The sequence below is a fragment of the Schistocerca gregaria genome, chromosome 1 (genome assembly GCF_023897955.1).
Source record: "Schistocerca gregaria isolate iqSchGreg1 chromosome 1, iqSchGreg1.2, whole genome shotgun sequence".
Classification (NCBI taxonomy): Eukaryota; Metazoa; Arthropoda; class Insecta; order Orthoptera; family Acrididae; genus Schistocerca; species Schistocerca gregaria.
In genome coordinates this window covers 14269333-14286392 of record NC_064920.1, presented here as the reverse complement: position 1 = coordinate 14286392, position 17060 = coordinate 14269333, and the positions used below count along the sequence as shown (strand labels likewise).

At 40.0% G+C, this 17060-nt stretch overlaps 1 protein-coding gene across 3 annotated transcripts in view; it reads right to left on the bottom strand.

Moving 5' to 3' along the window:
* Positions 1–17060, bottom strand: part of LOC126326285 (cilia- and flagella-associated protein 58-like) — a 369658-nt gene that overhangs the window by 113750 nt on the left and 238848 nt on the right. The window lies entirely within an intron of this gene.

Sequence of the window (17060 nt, the reverse complement as noted above, 5' to 3'; positions counted from 1 at the left end):
ACTATTTGTAGTATCATTCCCAGAACCAATCACAGTCCTCTGGTATGGAGCTGAGTGGAAGGCTTAAACCAGAGGCTCAGACAATTCTTAGGAGATTTGGGGTGCAAATTTCTCGACCTCCGCTATCGTGTGGAGAAATGTAGGGTCCCCCTGAATAGGTCAGTCATGCGCTACACGAAGGAAGTGGCTACAAAGGTAGTGTAGTATGTGTGGAGTCTACATGTGGGTTTTTTAGGTTAGAGAATTCCCTCCCTAGGCCTGACAAGGCGCCTCCTGAGACGCGACAGGGTAGTAGTAGGTAAAATGCAACAGGGAATAACAATATTAATGTAGTTTTAATAAACTGCAGAAGTGTCTATAGAAAGGTCCCAGAACTGCTCTCATTAATAACCGGTCACAATACCCACATAGTACCAGGGACGGAAAGTTGGCTGAAACCAGATGTAAACTGTAATCATATTCTAAACTCAGATTGGAATGTATACCATAGAGACAGGCTGCACAGTGAGGGGGGAGGCGTGTTTATAGTGATAAAATGTGCAATAGTGTCGAAACTGACGTAGATCCGAAATGTGCAATAATTTGGGTGAAGGTCACGGTTAAAGCAGGCTCAGACATGGTAATTGGATGTCTCTATAGGCTCTCTGGCTCAGCAGCTGTTGTGGCAGGGCACCTGAAGGAAAATTTGGAAAATATTTTGAGTAGATTTCCTGACCATGTTATAGTTCTGGGTGGAGATTATAATTTGCCAGAAACAGACTGGGAGACTCAAATGTTTATAACAGTTGGCAGGGACAAAGAATCCAGTGAAATTTTTTTAAGTGCATTATCTAAAAACTACCTTGAGCATTTAAACAGAGAACCAACTCATGGCGATAACGTATTAAACCTTCTGGTGACAAACAGACCCAAACTATTTGAAACAGTTAACACAGAACAGGGTATCAGCAATCACAAGGCAGTTACTGCATCGATGTTTTCAGAAATATTAAAAATAGAAATATTAAAAAAGTAGGAAGATTTTTCTGTTTGGCAAAAGTGACAACAAGCAGATTTCAGAGTACTTGACGCCTCAACACAAAAGTTTTGTCTCAAGTGCAGATAGTGTTGAGGATCAGTGGAAAAAGTTCAAAACCATTGTACAATATGCATTAGATGAGTATGCGCCAAGAAAGATCATAAGAGATGGAAAAGAGCCACCATGGTACAATGACCAAGTTAGAAAACTGCTGCAGAAGCAAGGGGAACTTCACAGCAAACATAAACATAGGCAAAAGCCTTGCAAACATAAACATAGGCAAAGCCTTGCAGACTAACAAAAATTACACGAAGCGAAATGCTGTGTGAGGAGGGCTCTGCGAGAGTAAAGTTCTATGTACTGATTTGGCAGAAAATCTTAAAAAACTTTGGTCTTATGTCAAAGCGGTAGGTGGATCAAAACAAAATGTCCAGACACTCTGTGACCAAAATGGTACTGAAACAGAGGATGACAGACTAAAGGCCGAAATACTAAATGTCTTCTTCCAAAGCTGTTTCACAGAGGAAGACTGCACTGTAGTTCCTTTCTAGATTGTCACACTGATGACAAAATGGTAGGTATTGAAATAGATGACAGAGGGATAGAAAACAATTAAAATTGCTCAAAAGAGGAAAGGCTGCTGGACCTGATGGGATACCAGTTAGATTTTACACAGAGTACGTGAAGGAACTTGCCCCCCTTCTTACAGTGGTGTGCTGTGGGTCTCTAGAAGAGCGTAGCACTCCAAAGGATTGTAAAAGGGCACAGGTCATCCCCATTTTCAAGAAGGGATGTCAAACAGATGAACAGAACTATAGACCTATACCTCTAATGTCATTCAGTTGTAGAATTTTGGAACACTTATGATGTTAGAGTATAATGACTTTTCTGGAGACTAGAAATCTACTCTGTAGGAATCAGCATGGGTTCACACACACACACACACACACACACACACACACACACACACACACACACACACCAATTGTGTGATTGGATTGAAGAGTTCCTAGACAACAGAACACAGCATTTCATTCTCAATGGAGAGAAGTCTTCCAAAGTAACAGTGATTTCCGGTGTGCCACAGGGGAGTGTCGTAGGACCATTGCTATTCACAATATACATAAATGACCTTGTGGATAACATTGGAAGTTTACTGAGGCTTTTTGTGGATGATGCTGTAGTATATTGAGAGGTTGTAACAGTGGAAAATTGTACTGAAATGCAGGAGGATCTGCAACAAATTGACACATGGTGCAGGGAATGGTAATTGAATCTCAACGTAGATAAGTGTAATGTGCTGCGAATACATAGAAAGAAAGGTCCTTTATCATTTAGCTACAATATATCAGGTCAGCAACTGGAAGCAGTTAATTCCATAAATTATCTGGGAGTACGTATTAGGAGTGTTTTAAAATGGAATGACCATATAAAATTAATCATTGGTAAAGCAGATGCCAGACTGAGGCTCATTGGAAGAATCCTAAGAAAATGCAATCCAAAAACAAAGGAAGTAGGTTACAGTACACTTGTTCGCCCACTGCTTGAATACTGCTCACCGGTGTGGGATCCATACCAGGTAGGGTTGATAGAAGAGATAGAGAAGATCCAACAGAGAGCAGCGCACTTCATACAGGAGATGATAGATATACTCCAGTGGATGACTCTGCAAGAGAGATGCTCAGTAGCTCAGTACAGGCAAAGTTTCAAGAACATACCTTCACTGAGGAGTCAAGCAGTATAATGCTCCCTCTCACGAAGAGAGCATGAGGATAAAATCAGAGAGATTAGAGCCCACACAGAGGCATACCAACAATCTTTCTTTCCACGAACAATACAAGACTGGAATAGAAGGGTGAACCGATAGAGATACTCAAAGTACCCTCCGCCACATACCGTCAGGTTGCTTGCAGAGTATGGATGTAGATGTAGATATGCCCACAACACCACAAAGTGCAGTCGTCAATGGCGGGGGCGGGGGGTGACAACCTTGCTAGCTTTTTGGAATAAATATGTCCTCGAAATGCCTACACACACACACACACACACACACACACACACACACCATGTGGTCTATGATGAGGTGGGGGTTGTGTTAGGTGAGGTGGTTACAGGGAGAGAGAGGTGGGAGGCTCGCAGCTCTGAGGGAGGCAGCCCTTTGTCAGGGCTTTGGTTACCTATCATCGTGCCCTGGAATGAAATACATCCCACCCAAGATCCTTTTTATCCCTCTTAAACTGGTGTGCCATCAATGATCCAAATACAAAATCTCCTAATCCACTACTATGTCTCTCCGACTCCCAATCCCTTACCCCAGGGATCACACATCTGTAGAGGACCTTGGTACAAGTCCGGCCCAATCCAACCACCCACCGCCTCCTACTGCAGTCCTGTCATAGGCTTATCCAGTGTACAGCAGTCGGGGCACCTGTGAAAGCACCCATGTCATATAACAAGTCTGCTGCAAGCACTGTAGAGCTTTTTATACTGTTACAACTACCAAACAGCTGTCCACCAGAATGAATTGCCATCGCTGAAGAGTTGCCGAAGAGAAAGTTGCCCATCTGGTGGCACATCATGTAGCTGAGCAAAACAAGCTCAATTTCCATGGCTGCTTCACAGCCTGGGCCGTTTGGAACCTTCCCTCCTTCCTGCCTCCTGCCTCTCACCCCCTCTACTCATCATATCCGACACAAGCTCCACCCAAACATAGTCCACTTGCCGAACTGCACTACTGCCATGTAGGAGCATAGCTGTGTGTGTGTGTGTGTGTGTGTGTGTGTGTGTGTGTACTCTATCTCAAGCAAAGATTTATTCTGAAAGAGATTTATTCTGAAAGCTAGCAACATATCTACCTTTTCTTGGGTGGTCTCCTTTACTCTTAAATTATATGTACTTCCAAGAAAGCTTTTCATATACCTTCAACCCCAAGAATTTAAAACTGTCAAGTTCACTAACTGTTTGACCATGATGGGATAGTAAAATTTCACTTTTACAAGAGTTCCTTATCAGAAACTGTATGCATTGTGTTTTGTTGCAGTTAAGAATTAACCCTGTTCTATTAAATTCGTGTGCTGATATTACTGTTGTTGTTGTGGTCTTCAGTCCTGAGCCTGGTATGATGCAGCTCTCCATGCTACTCTATCCTGTGGAAGCTGCTTCATCTCCCAGTACCTACTGCAGCCTACATCCTTCTGAATATGCTTAGTGTATTCATTTCTTGGTCTCCCTCTACGATTTTTACCCTCCACACTGCCCTCCAATACTAAATTGGCGATCCCTTGATGTCCTACCAACCAATCCCTTCTTCTAGTCAAGTTGTGCCACAAACTCTTCTCCCCAATTCTATTCAGTAACTCCTCATTAGTTAAGTGATCTACCCGTCTAATCTTCAGCGTTCTTCTGTAGCACCACATTTCAAAAGCTTCTATTCTCTTCTTGTCCAAACTATTTATCATCACTTCCATACAAGGCTACACTCCATACAAATACTTTCAGAAATGACTTCCTGACACTTAAATCTATACTCGATGTTAACAAATTTCTCTTCCTCAAAAACGCTTTCCTTGCCATTGTCAGTCTACATTTTATATCCTCTCTACTTCGACCATCATCAGTTATTTTGCTCCCCAAATAGCAAAACTCCTTTACTACTTTAAGTGTCTCATTTCCTGATCTAATTCTGATATTACTAGCTACCCTATTATCTACATTATTATATTACATTCCACATCTTTCACAATAAAAATTGTGTTATCTGGGAAGAGAAAAGTTTTTGAATCACTTGTCATGTTTATTAGCAGATCAAGGAAAACAGCAGGTTTAGAACAGAACCCTAAGGTAACCCCACCCCCCTCCTCCCAGTCCCGTACTTTACTTGAACCTAATCAACTTTCCAGTCTCTTTCTTGTTCACTGTCACTCTTCCAATTTTCCGGATATGAAGTGAAGCATTGCTACACTATTTGTCTATTCCCATAATGTTCTAACTTACACAAAAGTATAGTTTGATCCACACAACCAAATGCTTCTGCTAAATCTAAGAAAATATCCGTTGTCCTCAACTAATTATTTAGCCCTGCTAGTGCCTCACACACAGAAGAATAAATTGAACTTCCTGGTAACACTCTTTCTCTGAAGCCAAACTGCATGTCTCTTAGCAATTTATGTGTAGTGAGATGTGCCAATACAAGCTGAATTATTTCTTTCCCCGAAAACTTTTGAATACATCATTAGTGAATAAATTGGCCAGCACTGTGTACATTATCTGTTTCCTCTTTTTATGAAGTGGTTTTACTAATGAGTATTTTAGTCTGTCAGGAAATGAGTACGCCCTGAAAGATGCATTGCAGAGGTGACTGAATTTTTTTCTTATTCCTGGCAAAACATCCACTAATCATCCTTGGCCTGCCCTAAGGCATCATTCCACTCATCCCTGTCCCAAATCTTGTTTCTTCATCCTTTGTCACAAATAATGTTTAGATCTTTTTGTAAGTTGTCCAAGTATTGAAGTCTTTGTTTCTCCTATTTATTGGTCCCATTGGGTTTTATAGCAGTGCTATTTTTGTTGGCTTCTTATGTTCCATTGAAAAAGCTTGGCCCACCCACTTCAAGTAGTTTATTTCAATGGAATTTATGATTTCAAGATGCCACAATCTTCTGGAGAAATTCAACAAATGTCACAAGACTCCTAGTATTATGGAAGAAAATAATTAGGCTGTCTGATCTACAAGCTAAGCTGCAATCACTGTGCTCCATTCTATATGGGCACGACAACCGACAAACTGTCTGTCAGCATGATTGGCCACCGACAAACTGAGGCCAAGAAACAAGTGGACCACCCTGTTACTGTACACGCTGCCCAACACGACATCCTTCATTTCAATGACTGCTTAACTGCCTGTGCCATATGGATCCTTCCCACAAACACCAGCTTTTCTGAATTACATAGGTGGGAAAATGGAAACGAGCATACGGCACCATCGGCCGGGTGGTCCCATACAGGGAAGTTCGGCCATCGAGTGCAAGTCTTATTTAAGTCGATGCCACGTTGGGTGACCTGTGCACTGGCAATGAGGATGAAATGATGATGTGCACAACGCGACACTCAGTCCATGAGCAGAGAAAATCACCAACCCGGCTGGGAATTGAACCTGGGATGCTGCACGGGAGGCAGCTAAGCAGGCAGACGCACAGGTGGGAACTCTCCCTGCAGTATATCCTATGTTTCTGCAACCCTTATGGTCTCAACCTTTGTTAGTCATTGTCCTCACCCATCCAGCACCATCCATGTTCCCATTCCAGCACTACACAGCCCTCATTCCACTAACTTCCCCCACCTCTCTCCTGCCCACTGTCTAACCTCCTGATTGCACCTCATTTCCCTACCCTCTCTCCATCTCGTTCCTGCATGCTCCCCAGCTGCACTTCACTGTCCCCCACACTTACCCTACTATCCCTCTCCCTCCCTGCCCAGCCTCCTCCTTACCCCTATCCAGTTGCCACTCCCATTGTGCACTGCTGCTGCTGCTGCTACTGTTCGCAGTGTGGTGTCAGCTGCCAGAGACTACAGTCACACGTGTGGGAGTTGCGTTTGCTCGAGTGTGTGTAGGTGCATCTGCCGTCTATTTTTGACGAAGGCCTTCTCGGTCAAAAGCTTATTTGCGATAGTCTTTCTGTTGGGCCTATTTGCGACTTGGCATCTCCACTATACAGTGAGCAGCAACTTTCCTTTTCATAATACTGTTATATTCCATCCTGGATTTTTCATTGTTTAATAATTAGGAAAATACATTCAACCAAATAATTGCTATTGAGTTTACCACTGTTTAACAATTTAAAAATACTATCTATTCCCTCCGTTTACACATACGAGATGATGTTGTTCCTACACAAAAATCAGTGTACAGTAAACTTTTTCCATTTCAGCCACAATTACAGTACTTGTCACAGAGGGAATTTTAATCTATCAACACACTGCTTAAAACTCTATGTCCAAACACCGGAGTATATGGGGTTTAAAAATTACAATATAATAAATGGCAATAAAATACACTGTCAGAAAAAAATTAGTACACCCAATAGGACGATGTCAATTTTGATCCTATGAAAACATATGCCACCTGGAGGATAAAAGATATCCTGATAATGATTTCAGTGTCATCCGTCAGTAGATAGTGTAGTGGCATAACTTCTCTGGCCAACACGATCTCTGGACTTGTCTCCAACCGAGCTCGTGTAGAATATTATGGAGCGGGAAGTGACTTGTGAGGCTTGTTAACCAACATCTCTTACAGAACTATGTGGACAGGTCGACCAGGCACGGCCTAATGTATCCGAGGACAGTATTCACAATCTGTATGATTGACTGGATGCAAGAGTCAGCGTCTGCATTGTTGCCCACAGAGGATACACCACATACTAATATGGACGTCTCAGCACGGGTTGACAGCTGGTAACTTAGAACCCTTGAGCTAGTGATCTGTAAATATAATCATTTCATGTATTCTATATGCATTGTTGCAACAATAAATCTTGAGTGAATCGGAAACCTCTAAAAGGGTGTACTAATTTTTTTTTTTTTTTTTTTTTTTTTTTTTTTTTTTTTTTTTTTTTTTTTTTTTTTTGCAGTGTACTTAACATGGAGCTTGGTTCACTTAAAAGATTACTCTTTACTTTCTGGTAGAAATACATTATTATTCTACTAAAGAATTCATTGAGGATTGTTTCACAGTGGACAAAATAATCTAAACTACTGTATTACTCTTAAAAAATCATTTATTATTTTAAATCTTGACCTGTCTCCTATAAGTCAGGTGATGAATAAATCATTAGTAACCCTATAGAATTTGCATCTGATTATTTCTAAACATTGTTGTGCCAATGTCCTTGTTTCTGAGCTGTATTTTAATACTGGATGTATTAAAGTTTTCTACATGGTCATTTTGTTGTCATGGGCAGACTTCTGAACATGAGTTGCGTGCCAAGCCCATCATAGCATGTATTAGCTAAGCGGATACGTCTCTTTATTTCCACAATAACATCGTTATCTTTCTGTGATGTCAGCAGTGTTCCCAGATAGCCTAATTGACTCACATATTCTAACTGCTACTGGTCAATTTGTACCACTTTATTTAGTTCTGGTGACACTATTTGCATGTATTTGGTTTTATGTTATTCACTTCCAGTCCCATTTCTATTGCTGCTGCCACCTCTGCCCTATATGTTTCTTTAGCAGCTACTTGCGTGTTTGCAATAATAGCCTCTCTATTATTACAAGATGTGACTGAATACAGAACTAACATTTGGTGCACTGATCTCCAAAATCCTACTCACTATTTCATCACATCCTTACTCTTAAGTGATTTAATAACTGATTCAGTTTCATCTTTGCTTGTTTCTTGTACCTGCAGTTGCAAGCCTGTATCTAACCTCAACTGTTATCTCCACAAATTTCCTTCGAAACATGGTATGTTTTCACTGTGATTTTCCCAACTTAAAAAAAAAATCTTATTTCGACAAGCTGCTCTTTCAGGTCAGCCATCACAAAACCACAAACTCATGGAAATATGAAATGGGAATAAGCTCACCAGCAACTAACCAAACTCCTCAGCTCACAACCACTGATTCAAGGAGGATATACAAGAAGACATCCAGAGGTATTTCAGTGCATCCACCTCAACACAAACCACTAATTTTGAAAAGTTTTGTATACTACCTCAAATAGAATATAAATTACTGAAATGGCTGCCTAATACAAACTGACCTACAAATCAGTGTCTTTCTGTTTACGCCTCATCTAATTGTAACAGAACATGATAACAGCAACTTGCACTGGAAATATCTGTCCTTAAACCAAGATACTTACTGAGCCTCCTAGTTACATGAATCTGAAGTGATCATTTGTTATGGTGCCCTCAGAATTGCTGATAGCCTAGGGTGAGCCAGCCATGGCAGAACTACTCCGTCTGGCATGCAAGACATAGAGGTAGGCAAAATACCCTCAGACATCAGTAAAAATGTTGTTTTGTAGGGCGGGCAACCACAGCCAAACTTTGACATTTTTCCAAAGAAAATTCAGCACTGGCTGTATCAATGATTTTTATTATATCTGCGACCAGTTTTGCGCCATTTATCAGTGCACCTTCAGGCAATCTGTACAAAAAATAGTATAATAATAGCTCATATAAACTATTCGACCCCCAAATTCTGAAGTATAAACTCAAGTTTTAAACAACCAGTTTTTTGAATGAGACAGGAAAGTACACACATACATTATTTATAACATGGTAATGTTGAACATTGCCCTGTAGCCACTCCCCACCTTTCAAGTCCAATATACTGTCATCTGGTGAAAGCAGTAGTTAAAATTTGAAAATAATTATTAAAATTTTTTTAAATAATGGGACCGGCAATGACGTTGAAAATAAAAATAAATACAATGCTGATAAAACTCCCCTAAACACGAATGACGAAGAGCGCAAACATTAGCATGAACAAACAGCGCAATTAGAGCCATGTAAACAATTCAGAACTCACTGTGCCAGCTGAGAGGAGGTGCCCGGCAGCAGACACGGCCTGACTGACCAGCCGAAACCTGGAAAGCACTCACGCAGTGGCGCAAGGAAGACCAGAGGCCAGATGGTGTGTACATGGTGTGAAGAGTACAGGGTGGTGAACATCTGATACACAGTTCGTTATAGCATTTTTTTAAAAGTCTAATACCATAGTAGGTGGCCAATATAAAACATGGTAGTTAGTTAAAACCATAAGAATAATAACTGTGGTGGTTCTGAATGTGTAAGGCCCGTAGTGCATAAAAATATGTAGGACAGAACCTACTAAGAAGTAAGCTAGAGAGCTACCTGTTTAAGTAATCAAAATTTTCTAAAAGACCCTTGTGCCTCAGATCAGTCTGGGCATTAAGTGAGGAGTGAGGGGATTTCTTCAGAACTCTGAAGATTTCAACCTCTTCCAGAACATTAAGAGTGTTGTCCTGATTCTCCACGTGTAACACCCACAAGTTCTGGATACTGTGATATTGTGACCCATTTCCCGAAAATGCGCATGAGTTGCAGTTGAGCCTGGGTCGCTGATGTGCTCCTTAAAGCTGGTCTCAAAACTTCTTCCTGTCTGGCCTTTGTACTCTGCATCACAATCATCACAGGCGATACTGTATACCACTGACAACTTGAAACTATTCCATATTGCAGCCTCCTTGTGCCTGAATTTCTGTCCATTGTTTTGAGGAATATAAAATGTCTGATTTATTCCCTTAAAACTTAAGCATTTGCCGAATCTGCTTGAAATGTTACAATAAAAAGGTGTCCTGTGGAATTTACACCCAATAGCTAATCTGCTGTGACTTCTGAAATTTTCCCGGCGTATTTGTTCTTCTAATAATTTCCGGGTATGCAGCCGGATCCCGTCGACATTCTGCCACGATATTTCGGCCCAGAGACGTCCGGCCATCATCAGGTGAGTACACACCTGATGATGGCCGGACGTCTCTGGGCCGAAATATCGTGGCAGAATGTCGACGGGATCCGGCTGCATACCCGGAAATTATTAGAAGAGCTAATCTGCTGCTTGCTGGCTGTAGGGAAGTGAATGTTCTGGGTGTGAGCGGGATGTGAGCTTCATGCTTATGTATGTGTGTACTTTCCTGTCTCATTCAAAAAACTGGTTGTTTAAAATTTCAGTTTATACCTCAGAATTTGGGGATCAAGTAGTTTATATGAGCTCTTATTACACTATTTTTTGTACAGATTGCCTGAGGATGAACCGATAAGTGGTGCGAAACCGGTCGCAGATTTAATAAAAATCACTGATACAGCCAGTGCTGAATTTTCTTTGGAAAAATGTAATAATTCCAATCCCAAAGAAGGCAGGTGCTGATAGCTATGAATATTACTCAGTTATTAGTTTAATAAGTCATGGCTGTACAATCCTTACACAAATTATTTACAGGAGGATAGAAAAATTGGTAGAAGTCACTGGAGAAAACCATTTTGGTTTCCACTGAAATGTAGGAACACACAAGGCAGTAACTTTAGATTTCACAGCGAAACCCATGGAAACTGAAAGCTCCCCGAAGTATCAATAGTCTTTGGTTTAGAGATGGATGAAAACAACTTGAAATTAACAATCCAATTTGAATTCCCATTGTATCCAGACACTTACTAGTGGATTTAATCCCTTTGTTCAACACACTATAGCATGATTAAAATTACTTGGTAATTGATATTTCACACATTGGAGCTGCCTTCCTCCAAGAGCAATTAAAGTCACGTCCAAACGGTTCAAACATTTCGCTGTTGACAAGCTCCCGCTTGTTGTCTGTTCACTTCCACTGTTTGACTATTGTTGTGTAAGTAAGGAGCATGCATATTTCGTAACAGTGTGTGTGTGTGTGTGTGTGTGTGTGTGTGTGTGTGTGTGTGTGGTTTTTCATGAAATCCGAAGAAAAATGTTCAAATGTATGTCAGGTCTATGGGACTTACCTCATGAGGTCATCAGTTCCTAGTCTTACACACTATTAACCTAAGTTTAACTTCTGCTAAGGACAAAATACACACACACACACACACATGCCCAAGGGAGGACTCGAACCTTCGGCGGGAGGAGCCGTGCAATCCACGATGACATGGCACCTTAGACTGCTCGGCCATTTCGCGCACTTGTGAAGAAAAGAGGCAGACCCATGATTTGGGATGAAAACACGTCATGAAAGAAAAGAGGCCAAGGAATTGCCTTTAAGGGACTATTGTGACATCTGTTGTGCAATGTGTGGGAATACATTCGCCCAGTTTACATGCGTTTCCAAAACCAGATTTTGTAAGCCGATGTCCCAGTTCCTCTTTTGGTTGGTCAGGTAAACACTTAATAATCGATTCTGGAAATCTGGTTTTATAAAGCCATTTTCCAGTTCCACAATCAATTTTCGTGCCCATGTAAACAGCTCGGAAAGTCTAGTTATTTTTACGTCTCTGCGTATCTACTGAACAACAGCTGTCAGTCCACAGCCGACAACTACCAGGCGGTGTTGCAACAGTGTACTGTCAGTTGGTGGTAGCTGGCAACTGGCGTGGCAACAGTTTAGCCATAGCTGACAACTTCAACTACTACTTGGACAGTCTATTGTGGCAGTCAGCCTCAACTGTAAACAAATTAGGAAAAGAAGACAAAGTATTTCACAAAACGTAAGACTCTTTTTCCCGAAGGAAACAATTCTGGCAGAGGTGGTTTACCTTTTACAAGGTGGCATGTGAAAAGTCCTCATTTGTTTATGCTTACGGCAGTTGCACATGATAGTGTCAGAATAATAGCAAGTAATTGTAATTCAAGTACAGGCAGGCCATATTTTTAACTGAGGGGACAGAATATATATTAAGGAAAAGAAATTAGCTTTAGAGATCATTTTAATTTTTGTAACAAATAAATCAATGCCAACAGGATTCAATTAATAATTAATTTGTGAATGATAGAAGACAGAAACAAAATTCCTACAGAGTTATAGTTCAGGTACATTCACTGAGCATCTACAAAGAAAAATGTTTTCTTCTTTACTATAGTTGAGTCTGTAGGAATAATAATGGAATGCTAATGTGATGGTTGAGGATGCTTCTGCTGACACAATTTTGAAAAGTTGGGTTCAATTCTTGACAGCTGGAGATGGATGTCCAGTTCCGCATCTAGATAGCTTCAGTACTTAGTTTTGTGGGCAGCATAGATCGAGAATCCATATTCACACATGTATGTTGTGGCAAACAGCAGAGGTACACATTTTGCCTTTTCAACAAGGGTGTAGTATTTCTTGTTATCCAAATGGATCCAAAAGTGTGAGTAACCGTCAATGTCAAAACTTGATTTCAAGGTAGAGTCTCTGGCAATTTCTATCAACTCATATTCATTTGATGATAGAATGTTTGGCTTTTTGAATAAAGTGAATGGGTTGACCACCCATTCGTATTTCTGCATCTACTCATCTTCAGATGTTGGGAAATAATGCTCAAACAATGACATCAAGCGCCAACGTTTTGTTTTTCAAAAACTCTTTGAGAAGAGGAAAACACTTGACCTCCCCCTCCTTGACACTCTGCCCAAAAATTGATTTTCCTCTTGAATGCTCGAACTTTGTCAATAGGAGTGACCTTTGTTTCACTTTGCCCTTAGAGTGAAATATTCATTTCATTCATTTTGGAGAAAATGTCTGACAAATAGGCAAGTATACACTGCCAATTTTCATCTTTAATAAGGTCTGCTAATTTGGTGTTATGCTCCAAAAGGAAAGCTAAGACTTCCAATCTGAATTCGTACAACAAAGAGTGTGCATTCCCACATGAAAGCCACCTCACTTCTTTGAGGAGAAGCAGGGAACAATGAATGCTTCCCATATCTTCACACAATATTGTGAAAAGTCTTGACTTCAAAGGCCTTGATTTTATGTAGTTAATGATTGAATGGATTCGTCTGAAACTTTCTTGAACGAAACAGGCATTTGTTTCACAGCTAAAGTGCATTTGTGGAGAGCACTATGACTACTGCTGTAATTCTTGACATTTTCTTTTATTTTCGTTATTGCTCCAACTGTAGCAACTGTCATAGCTTTTGCACCATCTGTGCACACATCTATGCAATTAGACCACGAAACTTCGTTAGTCCTTAAAGAATCATCCAATAGACGGAATATTTCAGCACCTGTTGTGTTGGTTGGTAGTGGTCTGCACAATAAGAGGTCCTCCTCAAAACATCCAGAATATTCATAACGAACAAAAGCCAACAAAATCACTAATCCTGCAAAATCAGTGGATTCATCTATCTGCACAGAAAATGAATTGTGTTGGATGCAAGAAACAAGAGTGTCTTTCACATCTTTTGACATGTCAACAAAGCGTCTCTTGACAGTATTGTTTGATAATGGCACCGAAGATACAAGCTTTCTGCCTTTTCGTCTAGCATGCAAGAAACAATATCATTAACACACGGCTTTATGAGGTTTCTGCAATGGTATGAGCTTTGCCTGTTTTTACCACTCAATAACTAACCAAAAAAGAAGCTTTTAATGAATTTTCATTAATTGTTTTGCATGAGTTTTCATGCAATGCTAAGAAGCATCTAGTTCAGCATTCTTTCTTTTGAAAAAATCGATGACTTTAGCCTGGAAATCTGAGTGAGTACCTTCAAAATGAAGGTGCAATTTAACTGGAACCATTGAACTGTTCGGAAGGATTCACGCACAATTTACACACTGAGGTTTACCCTCCTTTGTCTCCATAAAGGCCATTTATAAATAGCTTTTGTTGTACTTGCACTTCTTGGTTATTCCAATTCCACAGGATATTGCCAACCAGTGGAGAACTTGCAGCGTTTTCACATAATAAATCCGGCTGTGGAGCTTTTGTGATTGTTCTCCCTTTGGTCGTCCTCCCTCCTCACTCATTTCAACTGGAAACTTCCCTTGTTGTGAAGGCAATGGAGAAACTACACCCTTCTTCAATGATCCTGACTTCAGCCACTGATCCATGTTAGAAGTAATAAACTGGTCAATGACTTATAAAATAGGTAGTGCACTGACAAAGCAAGTTTAACATTTAATGATGCTGGGGCCACATACGTGCCAGTGTTTGGTTGCTGAAGCTCGCTACACGCACGCGTAAAAGGTTTCAGCACATCTAGCGCCATGAGCTGGCGCACAAATGATCCTCGTATTGTTGCGGAACAGTCAATCAGAGAAGCCGCATTCTCCGACACTAAATTGTGTAAGCGTTCTCACTTACAAACTGCAAAGGCTGCTTGGGAATATGACCTGAAGTATAAGTACACATGTTTTCCACATGAAACAAATAGTGATGAATTTTATTTTCACATTTTTATTCAATAATTTTACTCATTATTTTACACAATTTGGTGAAAGGTGGATGTGGACCCCCTAGAAAGAGCTGGTGGACCCCTAACGGGTCCGTTGACCACACATTGGGAAGCTCTGATTTAGTCTGATTTAGAGAAAGTTTTTGACAAAACTGGCTGGATTACACTCTTTAAATTTTTGAAGTTAGTAGGAATAAAATACAAAGAGCTAAAGATTATTTACAACTTGTATAGAAACCAGACTGCTGTTACAAAAGACAAAGGGCATGAAAGCAAAACAGCACTTAAGAAGGGAGTTAGAAAGCTGTGTAGCATCTCAGCAATGTTATTCGACCTGTATATTAAGCAAGCAGTAAAGGAAACGAAGGAGAAATTAAGAAAGGAAATTAAGGATCACAAAGAGGAAATAAAAACTTTGAGGTCTGTTAATGACATTGTAAGATTGCAAACGAGTTAGAAGAGCAGTTGAATGAAAGGGATAATGTCCTGAAAAGAAATAAGGTCAAACCCACAAAAGTATAATGAGAATAATGGAATGCAACCAAATTAATTCAAGCAACACTAAGAAAATTATATTTGGAAATGACACACTAAAAGTAGAAGATCAGTTTTATTATTTAAATTTAAGTGTTAGAAAGTCTTTTCTGCATATATTTGTCTGGAATGTAGCCTAGTATGGAAGTGAAACATGGATGATAAGTAGTTCAGACAAGAAGAGAATAGAAACTTTTGAAATCTGATGCTACAGAAGAATCCTGATGGATAAATGAGTAAGTAATGAAGAGGAACTGAATGGAATTGGAGAGAAACAGACACATAAGGGACAACTTGACTAAAAGAAGGTTTTGGTCGACAGGACACACATGAGGCATCAGGAAATCATCAATTTGGTACTTTGTTGAGGGAAGGGGGAGTGGATAAGAATTTTAGAGAGAACCAGGGAACAAGGCATAAATATAGAAAAAGCAGGTTCAAATGCCTAAACATTGTGCAGAGGTGAAGAGGTTTCCACAGAATAGACTAATATGACTAGTATTATGTGGGAGTTAACTTCTGTCACTTACTTGTTGCCACATTGGCTGCCTGCTTCTGATCAGTTATAGGTGACACACAAATTTGCCAGTCACTTCACAAATGCTGTAATGTGTAACACAAAGTAATGTCAGAAGAGTTCACCGTGAGGTATCACAGAAATGTGTTAAGCTCTGCTGACAGTTGATTTTAAGTCACCAATGACTGAACTGTGACAGACAATACATTTTACAGTCACAAATTTAAACTTATGTCCTAACATAACAACCACCCTGTGCTGTGCAGTGTATCCAAGAAAATGGTGGTCGACAAGCTACTGTGGGACTATAATCGTGATCACTTTAGTCAGAGCAATTAAAGCTAACCTCAATAAGCAAACTCAGTTTCAGCACTAAAGTCAAAAAATAGTTTATCACTATCATTGGGTACCAGAAACTATCCTCACGTTGGCTACATGAGCTGCCCCATCATCAACTGATGAACAGACACGGTTGGCACTTGGTTGCAAATTATAGGTGTCACAGGAAGATTTTAAATGAAAAAGTAATGATAGGAAGAAAAAACAGCTATTTAAAAAATCAATAAGATGATGAAAATGACAGAACAAAGTATTATAAATGAAAATATAACATTTTAATTAATTACCTGAATAAAATTAATAATCAAAGTATTTTAATTAGATTTAGAAATAAAAATAATATTACTACCTTTGACAAGATTCGAACATATGACTTTCTATACATCACATTTGTACATGAACTGCAGCACTGTGCCACTATCTTGAGTTAGGTTCTTACATCTGTGAGTGTAACAACTCTGTATGTGAGACTGAATGTCATCTTGTGTAAAAGGTTCATCATATTGTGTGTGTGTGTGTTTTTTTTTGTTTTTGGTTGACATTACCATGTGTGATGAAATGTGAAATAAAAGGCCCAGACTCAGGATGCAGGATCCAAACTCATTGAGGGAGCTGGACAAGAAATTGGAAGTGAGCTGAACAGTTGTGACAGTTTGATTCAGGCATGATGAAGAAGTGCTCTGACTGCGGGAAACCACCTCCAATGCATGAAGTGACAACTATCAAGCAGTTTTAATTGAACTATAGGATGGAGAGCTGCATCAAACCTCTCATCAGACTAATG